The following is an 18,888-nucleotide window of genomic DNA, read 5'->3' on the forward strand; positions in this document are numbered from 1 at the left end:
AACTGGATGAGGGTGTTAGTGTGGGTGTTTTCTTAGTCTTGGCTTCCTAAAAGCAGAATTATATGACTTTGTAAATAAGGTAGTTGGTATTTAAAGTCAATGTTGCTCTCACAAAAATTAATGAGTATCCAAACTTTCACTGATGAAACCTGACCTAATTTCAGTTGCTTTCAAAGTTCAAATTAAAGTACTTTTAGAGTTGCCTTGCCTGCATTCTAACTACCAGGGATCATTTTTCTAGATACTTGATTTTAAACTCTTTGAACCAACTTTCTCATTAGTAAAATGGAAACATATATAGTTGCTGCCCATTAGGTTATAATAGGATTAGATGAGATTATATAAGTGAATCAGGTGAGTAAACATGTGTAAGATATTTTGGACAATGCTTGATACATAGCAAGCACTTGATAGATATCAGCCATCATTATCATCATCTAAGTCATTTGGCATCTGATGAGTTTGATTCTGGAAATAAATTGCTCATCTAAACTTTATTCAGTGGAAGGGGGAGACTTACCAAGATTGTACTTTTAGTTTTCTACCATCAGGTGAGTCAATCTAAGCATGTGTTCATAGTCCCAAACACTCTTAAACCTTCCTTCTAAGTAGAAGAGAAATACTATTAACTATGATAGGTCTGTATGTTCAGAGAAAAGCTATCTTTATTCATCCATTTTCCCAAATTTTATTTTACATTGACTTGTATAAAGTAGAACTATGGCGGAGTTTTCCCAAATCCATTTGGCCCCACTTCCACATTCTAAATTGTTTGAGTATTCTTGAATATTTTTATTAAATCTAAATCTCCTAATTACACAGTCTTTGTAAGAGCTTATAAAGTATGGGCTATTGCAAAAATGCTTTGATGGTGGTCCTTGCTTTTGTCCTATTTTGATCACTCCTCTAATGTTTTTTCAAGGCTCTATTAAAGAAATATTCAATGCATATTGTTGAAATTTATCAGATCACAGCAAGTATTACTTCTGATGGTGGGTACTGTGCATTCGAGCGTTGAAGCAGGGCTGAAATCTATCTAGCTCTGACAAGGGGTGACACTTGCTGGGGGATGTGGCAGAGCAGTAGCTCGCTTGGGTGACCTACCCTCTACTAACTGTACAAATAAACAGAAAGAAGAGCTTACATAATGGACAACTCTATACATGTAATGTAGAGTGTCCATTATGTGCAAGTTAATATACATAAGAAAAGCTAATTTATAAAATTTTGTAGATGTATTACCTATTTAAACTTACTTAATTCTGAGATATGAAGTCTCTAAGGTAGATACTGTTTTTCTTTCTGTTTACAGATGAGGAACTGGAATCACAGAACAGTTACACAGCTTGCTTGGGATACCCAGCTAGGAAGAGGCAGAATTGGGACTCAAAGCCAGGAAATGTGACTCTTTTATCACCATGCTGGTTAATTCAACCTGCTGTGTGAATATCACTTATTTATTTAAACCAAACCAAACCAAACCAAACAAAACAAAACTGAAGTTCGGGGAAGTGAGTACCTTGTACTTGCCTTCCTTCCACCACACTCAGATAAGGAGAAAAGTGTCATGTCACGCATTATCAGTGTCTAATTACACTGAGTGGCCAGATTATTATGATCTCTGAGCCCATAATAATCTGGCCACTCAGTATATATATATATATATATATATATATATATATATATATATATATATATATATAGATATTAGAGGCCTGGTGCATGATTTCATGCATGGGTGGGGTCTGGCCAGCCTGGCCAGGGGGCGGGGACATGGGCGGTTGGCCAGCATGCCTGCTGGTCGAACTCCTGGTCGAGGGGACAATATGCATATTAACCTTTTATTATATAGGATATACACTGAGTGGAAAGAAGAGAATCAACACAGGGCAGACAGGAAGAGGGAAGAAAGAAGAAGCAAAAGAGAAGGAAGGGTGACTGGAAAGACTAAAGAAGGCCAGTGCCCCTGCCGGAGAGGAGAGTGGGCCTGCCACGCACCCAGGCTCACCTGCTTCCCCATTCCCTGGGAGAAAGCAGATTTCCTCCCCTCAAGGCTCTAAATCCCCCACCAGCCAAAAACTTCATTTGAAAAAATTAAATTACGCCTGAGGAGCCAGCACCCTCCAAAAGACCCTGGAGATCAGAACAATCAGGATTTAAATTAATTGCTTAATGGGAAAAAAAAACACAAAAACACATTTCTGAGAACAATACTGATAATTTGCTAAAACTAGGGTATGTTTGTAACTCTTTGCATTGAATTGAATTGCTGGTTACAAGAATGAATGCCTATAGAGAAATTGTGATTGAAATCCCCGAAGTTAAGTATTACTTCCATAAAGGAATAGGTAATTAGTGAAGTATTGTGCATGTACAGCCAGTATTACACTCAGCACTTAATTATATACTGTCTCAAACTGTTTCCCAGTTGTTGCGGGTATGTTAGTCTTGTTTCCCTGAACTTGATCATAAACTTGGTGAGAGCAAGTGTCAGGTTATGTTCTTTCATTGATGTCTCCCACCATGCCTGGCACAGCCCTAAACGCACACCAATACTCAAAAGTTGATGGATGCTGATTGGAATAAATCCATGAGCCTAGAAAATTTTGGCTCTTTGAAAGAAAATTTCTTTAGTTATGCCAGCATGCCACAACCAGGGCACGTTTCTCAGGAGAGCCAAGAAAGTTAACATACTATGTAGCTTGTTAAATGGAGTAGAGAATTTGAAAGGAGACATCCTATTTGAATGCAAAGAAGTTATAGATGACTTCATATCAGGTGCTTGCTGCAGAACAGTTGGATTTGGGTTTTGTTGATTTACCTACATTTACAGAGACTGACAATAGCCATTAAACCTAGAAGGGAATGGAGAGCAGAGGATTACCATGCTGCAGGGTGACCCCATGTTTTCTGGACCTCTTTACTTCTCAAAAGCTTTGACAGTGATCTGTTCATAAAAAAGCAACTGAATAAAACAATACTTTACTGTGATCTATTTATGAGTGACAAAAGTAAAAGTACATACCATTATGTTTACTAAGTTGAAATTGACTTCTTCACTTCAGGGACATAGAAATAATAACCTCTGGTCCGGAACATTCATTCATATTTTCTGAATAAGTCTTCCATTTAAAAACATTTAATGCATATATATTAGCAATAGTTTTTTGTTGTTTTTTTTCAAATGAATACTGAAGATGAGTCCAAATCTCATGTATGCTCACTTTGATTACTTATGAAAGGTGACAGTGGTGGCAGCTGAGCCCAGGCTTCGGGCATCTTTGGCCCACAGTGTGCGTGTTGGTGTTGGGGGTGGTGAGACCTGGGAAAACCACCATTGTACAGAGGCTCTCAGGACACCTGCATAGCTCTCCACCTTATGAGATCAATCTGGACCCCTGTGCATGAAGTTTCCTTTCTTGCTATATTGGTATAAAATTTATTATCTAGATTCATCTATAAACAATTTACATCCTCAACTAAGGATCCATGTATGGGATTGGGCCCAATGGTGGCATAGTGATCTCATTTAATCTCTTTGCTAGCAGATTTGATCAGGTGATGACATTTATTTTTATTTTTTAATTAAATCTTTATTGTTGAAAGTATTACATATGTCCTCCTTTTTCCCCCATTGACCCCTTCTAGCCTGCCCTCCCCCATTCTCTGCCCCAGGCCTTCGCCACCTTATTGTCTGTGTCCATATGTTATACACATTTGCATACAAGTTCTTTGGCTGATCTCTTCCCACCCACCCACCTATCTCAACCTTCCCACTGTCTGTTCCATGCTTCTATGTCTCCGGATCTATTTTGTTCAACAGTTTATTTTGTTCATTCGATTCCACGTATGAGTGAGACCATATGATACTTGTCTTTCTCTGACTGGTTTATTTTGGTTAGCCTCATACTCTTCAGGTCCCTCCATGCTCGCTCAATGATGAAATTTATTGAGAAGGACTCGTACATGTCTAAATATGTCCTGATTGACACACCTAGGTAGATTAAAGTATTCACCTGGCCAGTTTCTGGGACAGTCATCACCGAGGCCCTGCATCGTGTACAAAACCAAGCTCCTTTTCATTGCATTCATGAATAAATTGGCATCATTGAGCACAGCTTTGCAGTGGGATGGGTGAAGATTTGGAGGACCACCAAGATGCCTGGAATCAAAAGACTGCATACATCAATAACCTGGGTCATTCAATGAGCTCATTCAGGGTGGTAGGTGTGTCTACTGTTCTGGGTACAGGCTTAAATGAACTATAGATGGAATATAGAGAGAACAAATTGCTGCTTTTTACAAGTCACCAGTGCTGTGGAATAATATGAAAGGGAGTGTCGTTCTGAATATGAACATCCAACGAAATCACTGGCCTGTGCACAAAGCCAGCAGCAGAAAGAACAACTGGAGCGCCTTCGGAAAGATATGGGCTCTGTAGCCTTGGACACAGGAATGGCTTGTCTCCTGTGTCTGACCCTTCTGACCTGACCCTGACCAGGGGAAACTTGGATGAAGAGGAAGAGGAAGCAGACAGTGACACTGATGATATTGAGAGGAAAGCCATGCAACACCAGTGTTCCAGAATTTTATGCAATACCAATGGCACGGTACTGGAAGAGAAACAATGAGTACTTTCTAGAAGTCCAAAAGTTTGGAACTCTGCAAAGGAACTATCCTTACCTCTGATTGTGGTTACTATCCTACAGAATAAACAGGCAATATGCTAGTGGTCATCATGCCATCACACCATAATGACCGATCAGCAGGAGGCTGCATGCGCAACGAGGCGTGCGAGGGTGGCCGTGTGAGGAGGCAGGAGGCAGGGTGCCTCCTCACAGGATTTCAATCACGTGATGGGCCTCTAGTAAAGAATAATTTTGTTCAGAATAACAGAGTTTCTCTTACTGGGAAAAATCTCCTGACTCAGATCAATCCAAGGATAGAAGACATTTGGACCTGACAGGTAAATGCCAATTCCCCTTGGCCTTTCCCTTGGATTTTTGTAAGAAAGGATATTCTGACTGTTCTTGGATGCTGGTATTCCTTCCAGCATAAAAATTCACGTTTTATCATTTGAACTCAAGTACTTTTGCTGCTGACAGATGGAATATAGAGAGAACATATTGTTCACTTCAGATCTCTATTATTAGGCTGGATCTATAGCCTTTATTTCCCTAGCATCTTGCCCTTGACCCATGAGTTCCCCTCCTTTTAGCAGAAAGGGAGATGAGTAACATGAGCTTGTACAGAGTGGCAGTGGAGTCTCCTTGGCAACCAATCAATGTTAGTATGAAATGTCCTCATGCTGGGTAGCTCATTATAGGACATCAGGTTTGTTGAAGACAGTGGGCAAAACATAGAATTAATTAATAAGAAACCTGCTTTCGATGGTGACTTGGATAAAGAGTTTTTAATTTTAACTTTATTTAAGCCTGCCTGTCATAATTTCAAATAAGGAAACTATATAACTACAAATAGATTAACTTCTGTTGATCAGAGAGGTTTAAAGCCACATGTTCAAACCTGTTGCAGTGAGGAGATGTTTACTAAAGTTTCCCCTGGACACATACCTAGTATCCTTGGTGATTTATTCAAAGGCCACGGATATGGGTCAGGTGTACATTCCATATGTAACAGTCATGGTAAGGACTTACCTGCCTCCTTTCTTCGCTGTATCGTAAAATGTAGTACATTTCTCTTAAGGAATGTTATCTCTGTCTAATCTACTAATGTACTCCAATGGTTCTGAATATGTGGTTTTTGGACCATAAGCATAAGAATAAGCATCATCTGGGAAATTGTTAGAAATAGACACTGAAGACCTGACTCAGAAACTGGGAGTAGGGCCAGGCAATCTGTTTGGACCACTGTTATAACCCAGCGATCTCTAATCCCTGACTATTTAGTCAGGAGCACTGACCTCTTTTCCCTTAGATTGTCAAATAAAAAAAAAAAAATGACAACAGCCAACACAACAATAGTCACCCAGTGTGACTGAATCAACATTATACATTTTTGTCAGATCAGCAAAAATATATATTTTTGGTATGCCATGAGGTGGAAAAGGTTGCAAATTGCTGCTGTAACTCAGCCTGTGACAACTCCAGGTGAATCTCAGGGAGACATTCTCGTGTGACTTGCTTTATCTGGGTACCAGAACTTTGACCATCTGGTGCCTATTCTCTAATTTAGTCATTCTAAAAATGTAAGTGTTTTGTTTTTTTAAAAAGGTGACAGTGGTGATGGAAGGCTAGGAAAATAAAAACAAACCCACTCTACAGAAATTACAGGTTAACTAAGATCTGATTACAGATTATATTACTATAAATCAATTTCAGGTAATACTCTTATGTTGAGAAAAGGCCCTCTATGCATTTGTCTGTATCTGTTTCTCAAACCTCTTTCCCACAGTTCTTCATATTACATTCTATATTCCAGTAACTTCAAATTGCTCAGGGCTCTTTGAATATAACACATTTTTCTAGTTCACTAAGAACTAAAAAAGCTTGGCCTAAAATGCCCATCTTACTTTTCTTGCTAACTCTTTTCCTGGACAAACCCTCCGCAAAGCCCCTCTCCCTAAATTCTCAGATTAGATTTATTTTTCTTCTTTTCTCTCATTCTTTTTTTTCTTTCTTTCCTCTGACTAGCACAGTGCCTAGCAGCACACAGAAAAGGCTCTATAAATTTTGATAGTTATTGCTATTGTTGTTATTAAAGGGCTGAGAATTGAGTTCTTATGTGTTTTTAAGGTAAGAAATTTTTCAGTTTAGTGTTTTTTTCCAGATTGGGGAAGATATATGTCCTGAATATTTTTCCCTGACAGGATTTTTGGAGGAAATAGGGTTATTTGAATTTTTGGCTTTGTGTATGTTAGGATTCTCAAAAATTTGAAAATATTATTACACTTGAAACATGGAATTTTATATGAGATATGAAATTTTATACTTAATGGAGTGTGAGGTTATTTAGAGGTAAAACACACACACACACACACACACACAACTTCATAAATGACTAAAAGCATTCTTTTCAAATCTTCAAAATATAGCACAGCCTCTTTTATTTTCTCAGAAGGAATAAATGATTCAAACAATGTGAGTTAGTAGAAAAAGCCTCGAATGGAATTCAGGTGGCTTAAATTTGCCTTTAATTGGTTTGTGACTTTTGACAAGCTGACTCCCTCTCTAGTCCTAATTCTATCTTGATTAGAGGAAGATTACCTGAAGGGAATTTAAACTACTGTTTAAATGCCCTCTGGTGTTACAAAAACATTTTAAGTTATCTAGTAAAAACGGAATATGTGAATGGAGGGGAGGAAGGGAAGAAGGAAGGCTTAGAGTGGGGTATGAATCATTATGGAAAACAGGAAAGAGGTGAGTTCTTACTGTCTTGAAGGAAGAAGTGATAGGAAGCTTTACTACAAACTAGGATATGAAGGTGAGCTGAACTGCCTCAATGACTATTATTTTACTTTTTATGTATCTCTTATTTTGGGAACTGGAGGAAGCAGAAGAAGAGTCCACAAGAAGTCAAGCTCAGATTTGCAGACTCTAGTCAGCTATAGTGAATGGTAGAGAGGAAGCTCTGCCAACAGAAATGGATTTCTGGGGTGGCAGGAGGTGTATAATGCTTGGGGGCTCTATTTCCTTCCTTTACATCTTTCTGGGGGAAATATCCTAATCCTCCTCATATAAAGTACTAGAGGTCCAGTGCACAAAAATTCATGTACTTGGGGGAGTCGCTCAGCCTGCCTGCACCCTCTCAGTCTGGGAGCCCTCAGGGGATATCCAACTGACGGCTTAGGCCTGCTCCCCTAAGCTGCAGTCTGGACTCCCTCTGTGGGAGGCGACCAGGCAGGCCAATCAGGGGCTGCAATCAGGGGCTGGTGTCAGCCAAGCAGTGGCCGGCCCTGGCCCCTCCCCCCTAATTGCCACTCTGCCGCTGCTAATTGCTGCCACCCCCTGATCAATGCTCCCTCCCTCTGCCTGCTGGCACATGCCTCTGCTGGCCTGGTGCTGCCTGCTTGCCGGCCCTGCCCCCCCCCCCCCCACACCAACCGCCAACTCGTCGTTCCACCATTCAGTCGATTTGCATATTACACTTTTATTATATAGGATTATTTTCCCAGATCTGTTTCCCTTCTTTCATCTCCCAATCCTCATCTGACCTAATGCCATGCACCCTTTTCTTCTTATTTACCTTGCTTTCAGGGTAGCAGATAAATGCAGCAGAATGGGCTTAAAAATAAATGTCAATTTAAAAAGTTTAATTTGCTAAAAATGGCTTTTTCTTTCTATTTCTACATCTGTTTCATTTCCTTTTATATTGCAAGCTGCTTAAGTATACACACCCAAACATTTGAGTTGCTTTAATTTTAGTTTACATGTCTAGTAGCAGTAAAATATGAGATACTGTTTCAAATTATAGAGCGGGATAGAAAGTTTGTTTGTTTTTTTGTTTTTTGTGTGTTTTTTTGTATTACTGACCTGATCCACAGAGGAGAAAAAAATTTATAGTAATATAGTCTAACTCTTTCTTTCTTACAAGATAAATTCAACATTCTCTTCCAGGCCCCAATTCCTTTTTAAACTAATAACCAGAGAACATAAAATAGTATTCAATGTTCACAGAAAATGTCTTAAAATTTGCATGATGCTATAGTTATTTATTGTTAATCCTCACCAGAGGATATGCTTCCATTGCTTTTTAGAGAGAGAGGAAGGGAGAGAGATAGAGAGAGACAGAGAGAGAAACATCAATTGGCTGCCTCCCATACCTGTCCCAGGGATTCAAACCCTCAACGTGTTGGTGTACAGGAGATGCTCCAACCAACTGAGCCACCTGGCCAGGGCTGATGCTATAGTTATTTTAAAGGAGAAAGATACAAAGGAGATAAGAGGAAATAATTTAAAATAAAGATGCATGTGAAGAGAACTATATACATATATGTAGACAGAGACCAGTGGGAAGAATGGGTGCTTTGCATCCAAATTGCTGTTAGTTTTCATTTCAATTTGGTACACTATTTTTGCTGTGTGACAATGTACACAGTCTATTTCAAAATCAGTTTTCTTATTTAATAATCTGGAATAACAATATATATTTTACTGGGTTAGCAGTGAAATTAAATAAAATATTCATTCTCTAAGTCTACAGTGAGTCTCTGTAATGTGTACTGGTTTCTACTGTAAACACTTGTTTCTGGTCCTTATCCCAATTCTTAATCAATACTTTTATCTTATGGCCACTGTCATGTTCTTGATTCCCATCTTGAAACTGGAAGGAGACCAGAATGTGCCACCCCACAATACGTCTATAGGAAACTGGAGTACTCCACCCCCAAACATGCCTCTTTGGCATGAGGATTATTTTGAGCTGATGATTTTGAGAAACAGCATGCTTAGGAGAAACTCTGCAAACAGAGAAGTCACCATTTGTAAAAATATTTCCCTTTCTGCACCAGGAAGAGAAGGATTACCCTAAAGTACCAGGGAATCTTATCAATGTAGAAGGCACTGATTTAAATTTGCATTTTAAAAAACAAATCAAACCAACCAACCAAACAAACAAAAAACCTTAGTCTTGTCTGCCCTACTTTTTCCTAGTCATCTTTGCATAACTCATCTCCTCTATATTCTTCTCTCTTTGATTTAGGTGAAGATGATCTGGAAGCCTGAATTCTAAGACACATCATGGAGAGTTACTCATTTCCTTGGATATCTTCCATGTATATATGAGATACATCTATACTAATAATAGAGGAATATGCAAATTGTTCAGGACACCATCACAGTAACAGTAATGACCAAACAGCAGGCTGCGTGGGGCGACCAGGCCAGCAGGGGGGTTAGTGAAGAATGACCAAACGACTGAACAGCAGGCTGTGTGGGGTGACCAGGCCAGCAGGGGGAGCAGTTGGGGGTGCCAGGCCAGCAAGGGGGGGCAGTTGGGGAATCACCAGGCCAGCAGGGGAGGCAATAAGGGGTGACAAGGCCGGCAGGGGCGGGGGGGCAGTTAGGGGTAACCAGGCAGGCAGGGGGGCAGTTGGGGGCAGGCTGACAGGGGGGGAAGCTGGGAGCAACCAGGCTGGCAGGGGGGGAAGTTAGAGGCAATCAGACAGACAGGCAGGTGAGCAGTTAGGAGCCAGCGGTCCCGGACTGTGAGAGGGATGTCCGACTGCCGGTTTAGGCCTAATCCCTGGGATTGGGCCTAAACCCACAGTCAGACATCTCCCGAGGGGTCCTGGATTGGAGAGGGTGCAGGTTGGACTGAGGGGACCCACCCCTCCTGTTCACAAATTTTGTGCACTGGGCCTCTAGTATGTTAATATACTTTTGTTAATATACTCTTACTAATCTGTCTTTTGTTACAGGGATGCTGACTGAGAATTTAGAAGGGTAGAAGAAAAAGTATCTGCCCTCCCCCACCCCACCTCTTATAAACAATACTCTGAATAAACAGGCAGAGATATATAGAGAGATGTTAAAGAGGGTAAACACTCAAGGGCCTGTACAGAGAGGTAGAGATGTTGCACATAAATGAAGAAGAGGAAACAGACACCAGAAACATGCTTCATAGGTAAGCGCTGCATCTTGTTAATGCACAGTTTTGAAAGTTATGTTGCATTTTAACAAATATTATAACAAGATCCTTTACTATTGATGGCATGTGGACGGGATACAATATTTAGCCAAATGCTGCTGGTTTTCTGTGTTGAAGAGAGACAAGGACAGTACAGAAATGAAGACTAAATATCATTTGGTCCTTCAGTTGGTCTTTTATCTCATGTACTGTTTCATATGCATTCTCAAAACTAAATATTGACATTTGAATGGAATTATTAATACAGCCATAAAAGATAGGAGCCAGGAAACATATTAAATTCCATTTATTTCCATCTTTTAATTTCTAGTGATATTTTCACAATCTTTGAAGATAGAATGAATACCTGTGCAGAAATAAAAATAACAAATAAATGGAAGAACATCTGGCTGATTCAGTCATGTTAAAATTTGAAGACAAACTTGGATTATTAATATTTATGACTTGAAAATATATTCTTGGAATTTGACTAGCAGTATCCACTGTGATACTTAATGATTGAATAATTTTATTAAATGTTTAAATGTTGTGGCTTGAATCTTTCATTTGAAAATAAACAAGTTCTTAAAAATTCAATTTATCACTTCTCATTTTTCCCCTTAGGATAATAATGCCTCATTTGGATATTTGCTCATCTCAAGTGTGTGATTATAGTAAAGTTGTAGAAATCAATGTTGTTTCACTATTAACTTAATGCATTTAAAACAAAGTGATCATATGATACTAGAGGCCCAGTGCATGAAATTTGAGCATGGGGGGAGGGTATCCCTCAGCCCAGCCAGCACCCTCTCCAAACTGGGACCCCTGTGGGATTGGGCCTAAACCTGCAGTTGGACATCCCTCTCACACTCTGGGATTGCTGGCTCCTAACCCCTTGCCTGCCTGCCTACCTGCCAGATTGCCCCCTAATCTCTCCCCTGCTGGCCCGATTGATGCCTAACTGCTCCCTGCCAGCCTGATTGCCTGCAACTGTCCTCCCCTGCTGGCCTAATCGCCCACAACTGCCTACCCCTGCTGGCCATCTTGTGGTGACGATCTTATGGTAGCCATCTTGTGATGACATGGGGGCGGCCATCTTGTTATGATGTTGCAGCGACCATCTTGTGACGACATCGTGCGATGCCACCTAGGCTTTTATTATATAGGACAGTGATGGGCAACCTTTTGAGTTTGGTGTGTCAAACTTCGCCAAAAAACTGAGCATAACTCGGGTAGTGTGTCACTTTGAGGAAAAAACGTTATTTCGCAAATGTTTCATCCTCAGGAGCAGCAAATGTTTCATCCTTGGCATGCGGCCACCTCAGCGGCCGCGTGTCATCAGCAATGGCTACGCGTGTCAGTGCTGACACGCGTGTCATAGGTTCGCCATCACTGATATAGGATAACAATATCAGATTCATATTTTAAAAATCTTGTCTCATCTAAACATGTCTAGTAATAATACTGGTTCATGCATTGCTCCAGCAGTTTCAATGAAAGGTTCTAATTGCATTTAATAAGAATAATGAGAGGAAAATCCATGGTTTAGATCTTTATCTTTTTAGATCAGTGCTCATCTGGTAAGAATTACTCCTGTTGTGGCAAATAATCTTGCAAATTTAACAAAATTTTGCAAAGACAAACCTTTAAAATGACAAATACTAATTTGTTATTCAATTCTGCTTCACTGAGCTTAAAATAATGATCAGACTTGAATTGTCATCTCTTCATTCATTTTCAATTTCTTCTCTCATATGTATCTTTATATACAAATCTGTGGCCAACTCTCTCCACTTAGTGACTGCTGCCTGGGCTCTGTAGACCTGCATTCATACAATGAACATGCCAGAATTTTTAGATAGACGTGTCTTAGGTTTGTCAATGTGTTTAGAAGGTGAACTGTTTCTTTTGTTTGTTTGTTTGTTTTTAAAGCCATTTTTGAGTAGCAAGCACTTTCTCTTTTCTTAATTCCTGTATTTCTTTGGGAGTTTCAGGGTATTAAATAGTGAGGGGCTAAAAGTACTGGTTTGCTGTTTGCCTAATCTGAAATTCAAGTAGCCTCTCAAATCATGGATTTCACATGCATAGATGCCTCTTTTCTCATTCTTATTCCCCCAACACACACTAAATATTCATTGAACAACAAACTTGTTTTAAGCATATTCTAGTTAATCTGCTTCTGATTAGTTAATTTATTTCTTTCAGGTTATTTAAACCCTGAAATATGAATCAACTTACATTCTTTTTCTCTTTTCAGTTTCTTTCAGCAGAAGTTTCTTCAGGCTACATTTAAACTCCTGAGTTCATATCTTAATTCTATTGGCATAGATTGCCCGGTTTGGTAATCTTGTACTCTGTTGAACAATCATTTCTAATAGGTTTAGGTCTTTCACATTCAATCACTTGGTCTATAGGAAAAAGGGCAATAATAGAATCTATAAAAGAAGTCAAAAGAATAATAACAGTAGCACAGATTGAGGATCGGCTCTATATCAATGCATCATCAGCACTTTATACCTTACCCAATTTAATCCTCATTTTGGGCAGGTTATTGTCCATATCTTCTTGATGAATAAAGTGAAACCTAGAGAAGTGAAAAATTATAAAATGTGTATTGCTAACATGTATTCACAAATATATATTAAGCTCTTCCATGAAGCTAATTGTACACAACCTTTTATTATTCCTTGTAAGTTTTATGTGTTCAGCTTTCTTCTATCTACCAATTACATTATTTTGGGGGTAGAGACTGTTTCATACTTATTTCATGTTTTCACATCACTCCATTAATAATTATCCTCCAACAAATAATTATTAAATTAAATTATTGTAGATAGACATAAACTTTTTCCTCCACTTTGATCATCATATTTACCACTTAAATAGAGCAAATCTTTACAGGATGCTATTGCTTTTAGATTCCCTGGATATCAGCAACTGAGCTCAAGATGATACTCTCTCAGATGATACCCTGCACAGGAAGAAAATATCACTGTTCATGCCCTTACTTTACTCTCAATAGGAGAAATGATATATATTTCTTAGTTTCTATAACCCATTTTTTCCAAGTCCATAAGAGATAAACATGGATTTCCTTTTCAAATTTAGTGCTGTAGCTAGGGGGTGGAAATGGGAGAAATATATTGAAGTGTAGTAGTTGCATCACTGAGATGGAAATCAAAATGAGTAGAAGCTGATATAAAATAAAAGGCAGGCCCTCTTAGTTCTATTTGCTTTGTCTCTTGCATAAACAACACATGTTTCAATAGGTCTTGGGGCTTTACAGAACCCTATTGAGACTATCCCCACTGATGATCACAGCCCTATTATGAACAACTAGAGGCCCGATGCATGAAAATTCATGCACTGGAGGGGGTTCCCTCAGCCCGGCCTGCCCTCTCTCACAGTCCGGGAGCCCTCAAGGGCGAGAGGCTACCTGGCGATCAGGGGAAGATGATGCCCCATCACACCTCTGCTGCTGCCACTGCTGGCAGTGCAAGCCTCAGCTGGCCCTGGTTACCTGAGCCTCGGGCGGCCCTGGGCGGCTGGTCAGCCACCATCTAAGGCTTGCCTATGCCTCGGGTCAGCCCTGGGCAGCTGGGCAGCTGCCATCTGAGGCTTGCCTGCGCCTCAGGCCAGCTGAGGGGACTGGGCACCGCTATCTTGTGGCTATGGGCGCCACCATATTTGAGGATGGGGCAGTCAATTAGCATATTCCTTCCTTATTGGCTATGGTGCTGCCATATTTGAGGGCGGGGCAGGAAATTCACATATTCCCTCCTTATTGGCTGTGATCACCGCCATCTTTGAGGGCGGATAAGTCAATTAGCATATTCCCTCCTTACTGGCTGTGGGTGCTGCCATCTTTGTGACAGCATGAGGGTCAATTAGCATATTCCCTCTTTATTAGATAGGATGAGGATTTAGGGCTAAGATTCTAGATAAGTATGCCCTGTAGATGAGCTAGCTAAACACACAAGTATCAGACTCTAGAGAGTGTTACAGAATCTTCAAGGACAGGTTATAATAAGGACTTGCCACAGTCCTGAAATGATTTCATAACTTTTTTCACTGCGAGTTTTCTAAATTGAGTATCTTGTCATCTTCTGTCTGTATTGACCTCCATTCCCAGCAGGCAGCCTGGTGGGTCTGGTGTTTTCATTTTAGGGCATAATGACATCAACTTGAAAATTTTTGAATTCTTACTCAAAAAGAGCAATCGTTTTCCTGACAAAACTAGCTTGGTGAGGAATTGAAAAGAAAGAGGCCATAGTGAACACATATCTGTGTTTCAATGCGCCCTCTCTCTCTAGATATGGATACACACACATGCATATATATAAAACAAATGATACAGAGTTGTATATAGATGTACTTGGGTTAAGCTTTATTTTTGTTTGTAAATTCCAATTAGTATTATGCTATGTGAACTTGCTTTTTACATTTACACTTAGACATGTTACATAAAGAGTAAATTTGAAATATGAAATTTTAGGTATATGATTTTCTCTCACATGTGCCTTGAAATTTCAAAAATTTGCTTCCAGCTGTCACTATTATCTAGTTTTATTTCTCTGAGGTGTCCTAGACAAAATTATTTTAAAAGTTCACTAAAACCAATTGCAGTATGGGAACCAGGGTCTTAACCCCCAATCTACGAGTCATCTTCACTTCTTAGGCTTTTGCATTAGGGCCAGTGATTGCTTTCAGAAAAGTGTGAATAACAGTGCTCTTGGCAGACTTAGAAGGCTATGGTCTTTGGGGAATCAAGGTGTTTTAAACTTTGCTGTTTAGAATATAGCCAGTACCTGGAATATCACTTCTTGCAGTGCTAAAGTTTTTCCAACTAATCATTAAAAATACATGTTTTAAGCATTTACTTTGTTCCTCAAACAGTACTGATTGTCCTCCAATTTGGGGAAAATTCAGCTAGTGGACTCAACTTGCTCTGTAGGAAGTCTAGGGCTGTATTTGTATTCATATAATCTTTAATCAGTCAGATAAATGCTTCCCTTTTTAAATGTTCTTCTTTTCTTTTCTCTTTTTCCCCCCAATGAATATATGATAACATGATTAACTAAATGGTCTAATAATGCTTGTCTTAGGTGACTATTTAAAAAAACATTTTAAGACATGCTTCAAATCAAAACACCATCACTGACAGCCACTTATTAAATTACAAATAGCTCATTGAAGATAAGGATGACGGCGATGTTAATGATAATGAAGGTTTTCATTTGCTTTGAAAATTTAAAATGGTTTTAAGGTTGTCAATAACTGCATATATTTAATTTTATGCTGTATTTTCTGATCCTAATATATTTTATATTTTTGTGCCATAGGCAGTATTTCCATTGAGTAGTTTTTGTTGAGGGACAAAAGGAGAACATTTTACCTTTTTCTATAAATGTATAACCTATCCTTTAGATTGAATGCAAAGAAAAAAAAGTATGTAATTCAAAAATACATTTTGGTTGCCCCAAGATTGTTTTGATGTTTTGAGGCAAACCCAGTTTGGATTTATGGGAATCCTGTTTCTAAATCACTATATTAATAAACTCTGAAAGCACTCAAGAATTTTTGAAAGAATTACTCTCTTCATGATTTACTATGAAGAACTATTGGGAACATTGCTGGCTCATTTGGGTAGACACCAGAAAACACCTCTCCTTTGCCAAGTATGAGACATGTTTTGAACTATTCACATGGCATGTTCTTCAAATGTTTTGGGACATAAACACAGACCCAATGCACCAAGCTTTATCAGTTTGCATAATCTACACTTGAAAAGAGCATGTGTGATACTCAATGAGTGTGGGAACCAGGAGATCAGTCCTTTGTCCCATGTCTCTAACTTCTAACATGGCATTAAAAGATTATATTTCAATCACTATCTTCAATCCATTTATCTTGTGTCACCCTCATAATAGAAATAAGCCATTTTGCTTATGACAGGGCCTGCAAATGCCATTCTGAGACAAAGTGTACAAGGAGCTTAGGTCATTAAGTGACTATCAGGTTGTAGAACAAGTCTTTTGTTTAGGAGTTTAAGTATCTCAAGTCTTCCTGCACTTGCATTGGCCACACCTATTCTGGCCCATGACCTGCTCCCAGGTGTGACTGACAAATAAGTACCTTCCCTATTTCATCCAGACTTTTCTGGGCATGTGTCTAAATTACAGCTTCCTGGCAAAGCTGCACTAATGCCAGCCTATACCACCCAGCCCTCCCTTTGCTCCTTTCCAGTTATTCACAGCTACGGTATTAATTACAACGGTATCAGTGTGATAGGATCTAGTTGAAAAGATTTTGCTCATGTTAAGTCAATTATGTGAAAGGCTGTGAAGACTGTGAATGAAAAAATATTATGTACAACTCCTTTATTTAATGAAAATTCAAACTGTGCTGCAGTGACTCTCACCTTCTCGTCAGAATGACTCCTCCATTCTCACCACTCAGAACACCTTACTGAGCTCAGGGGCTGAGGTCCTCACAGCACCAGGAGGACAGTACAGCATAGGAATGTGAAGGATGGAGTCAGTTTGCTTAATTAAACAGAACATCAAATGCAAGGGATTTAATCAATTGTGACCTTGGGCAGGTCATTTAACTTCTGTTTTGTTTACACCTGTGTAAAATGAGGGGCTTGTTGTGTAGAAGGTATTCATACATTTTTGCCCATAGGACATCTTTTCTTCATCTCATTTTATATCTATATTACCCAGGGAGGCAGTTATCAGTGTTATCATCATTTCGTAGATGAAGGAAAAGATAAAGGAAATTAACTTGGTGACTTGATTAAGGTAACACAGCTTATAAGTGGTAGGGTGAAGAGTCCTATTCTGAGCTTCTACCTTTAAATACTCTCCATTTTCTAACACCCTAAACTGCTTTGATAACTGTAGTTTCAAAACAATGTGTATTGCACATTATATTTTTGAAAGCCTTCAAAATAAGTCAAATCCAAATGTCTTATCTTACCAAGTTCAAAATAACATTGGTTAGTACTGTCATTAATTTGTTTGGGTGGATTTGTCCTGCTCTTCTATACCGAAAAGCAATGGTAATGAAAAAGAGACTTGTTCTTGCATGGTTTTTTTTTTCTTTATGGACAACACTGGCAAGTTGATAATATCAAAACTCCTGAAGGGTGAGCATTTAGAATTTCTCTTGTTCTTCATACCTATTTCACTTTTTAGGTTCACTGTCAAATCAGTGAAAACACATATCTGGAAACAAAAACTTACTGGCAGTGACATTTTCACATAGGATTTGATAGCCAAACAAAGCCAGAGCCCATGTTTTCTATTAGTCACAAGCCCTGCCACATAAATTGCAGATGTGGATGAATCTGGGCATTTGAGTTAAATTGGCTACAAAACTGTATTTATTATTAGAAGTACCCGCAAACTTCAAAGGGGATATCAAGCCACTGATCAATAATCCAGACCTAAGGTACTAGTCATTTATGAAACATTTTAATGGAAATGATTGCAAATAAATATACATAAAATTTTCATAAACAAGGAAACAATTTGGTACAATGTGGCTGTTTCAGCAGAAAGATTTCTTGACACATATTGTACTTAGTAAGAATGTATATTAATGTCAAAAACCACTCTTCTTTAATAGCTATCTTACAGCTTGTATCTCAGGAATTTTAGAATATTCCTGGCAAAGATGTTACACACCTCTTGACAAAAATCTTTTCCAAATGTGCTTATTGGAATTCTGAGTTTTGTGAAAAGAATATGTATTTTTGTTGTTTGTTACATACATTCCCTTTTACTATCCATTATTATTTTTTCTATTATGTGAGTTATACTTGGTCACGAACACAGAAAAGTGAACCAAATATAAATGCATGCAGCTCAGTAATTATTAGAAAGAAATCACTTGTTTAACTACCAACCACATCAGGTAAGAGAACACTGCCAGGAGGAAAGGTTTCTTTGGGTCCCTTCCAGATCACAACCCTTCCTCCCTCCTTTTCCAAGGTAACCGCTATCCTGTCTTCTGATGCAATAGTTTAGTTTTGTCTGTTTTTGAAGTTATAAGTTATGCATTCTTTTATATCTGATTTATTTTACATTGTTTGCAGGATTCATGTTATTGCTGAATATGATTACACTAGAGGCCCAGTGCATGAAATTCATGCATGGAGGAGGGGGTTCCTCCATGCCTGCACCCTCTCCAATTGAGGACCCCTTGGGGGATGTCTGACTGCCCGTTTAGGCCCGATCCCTGAGATTGGGCCTAAACGGGCAGTCGGACATCCCTCTCGCAATCTGGGACCTCTGG

At 39.1% G+C, this 18,888-nt stretch overlaps 1 pseudogene; it reads left to right on the forward strand.

Moving 5' to 3' along the window:
- Positions 1–3,404: 3,404 nt before the first annotated feature.
- On the forward strand, positions 3,405–4,689 carry LOC103290777 (GPN-loop GTPase 1-like; annotated as a pseudogene).
- Positions 4,690–18,888: the final 14,199 nt, after the last annotated feature.

Source organism: Eptesicus fuscus, chromosome 3, assembly GCF_027574615.1.
Source record: "Eptesicus fuscus isolate TK198812 chromosome 3, DD_ASM_mEF_20220401, whole genome shotgun sequence".
NCBI lineage: Eukaryota > Metazoa > Chordata > Mammalia > Chiroptera > Vespertilionidae > Eptesicus > Eptesicus fuscus.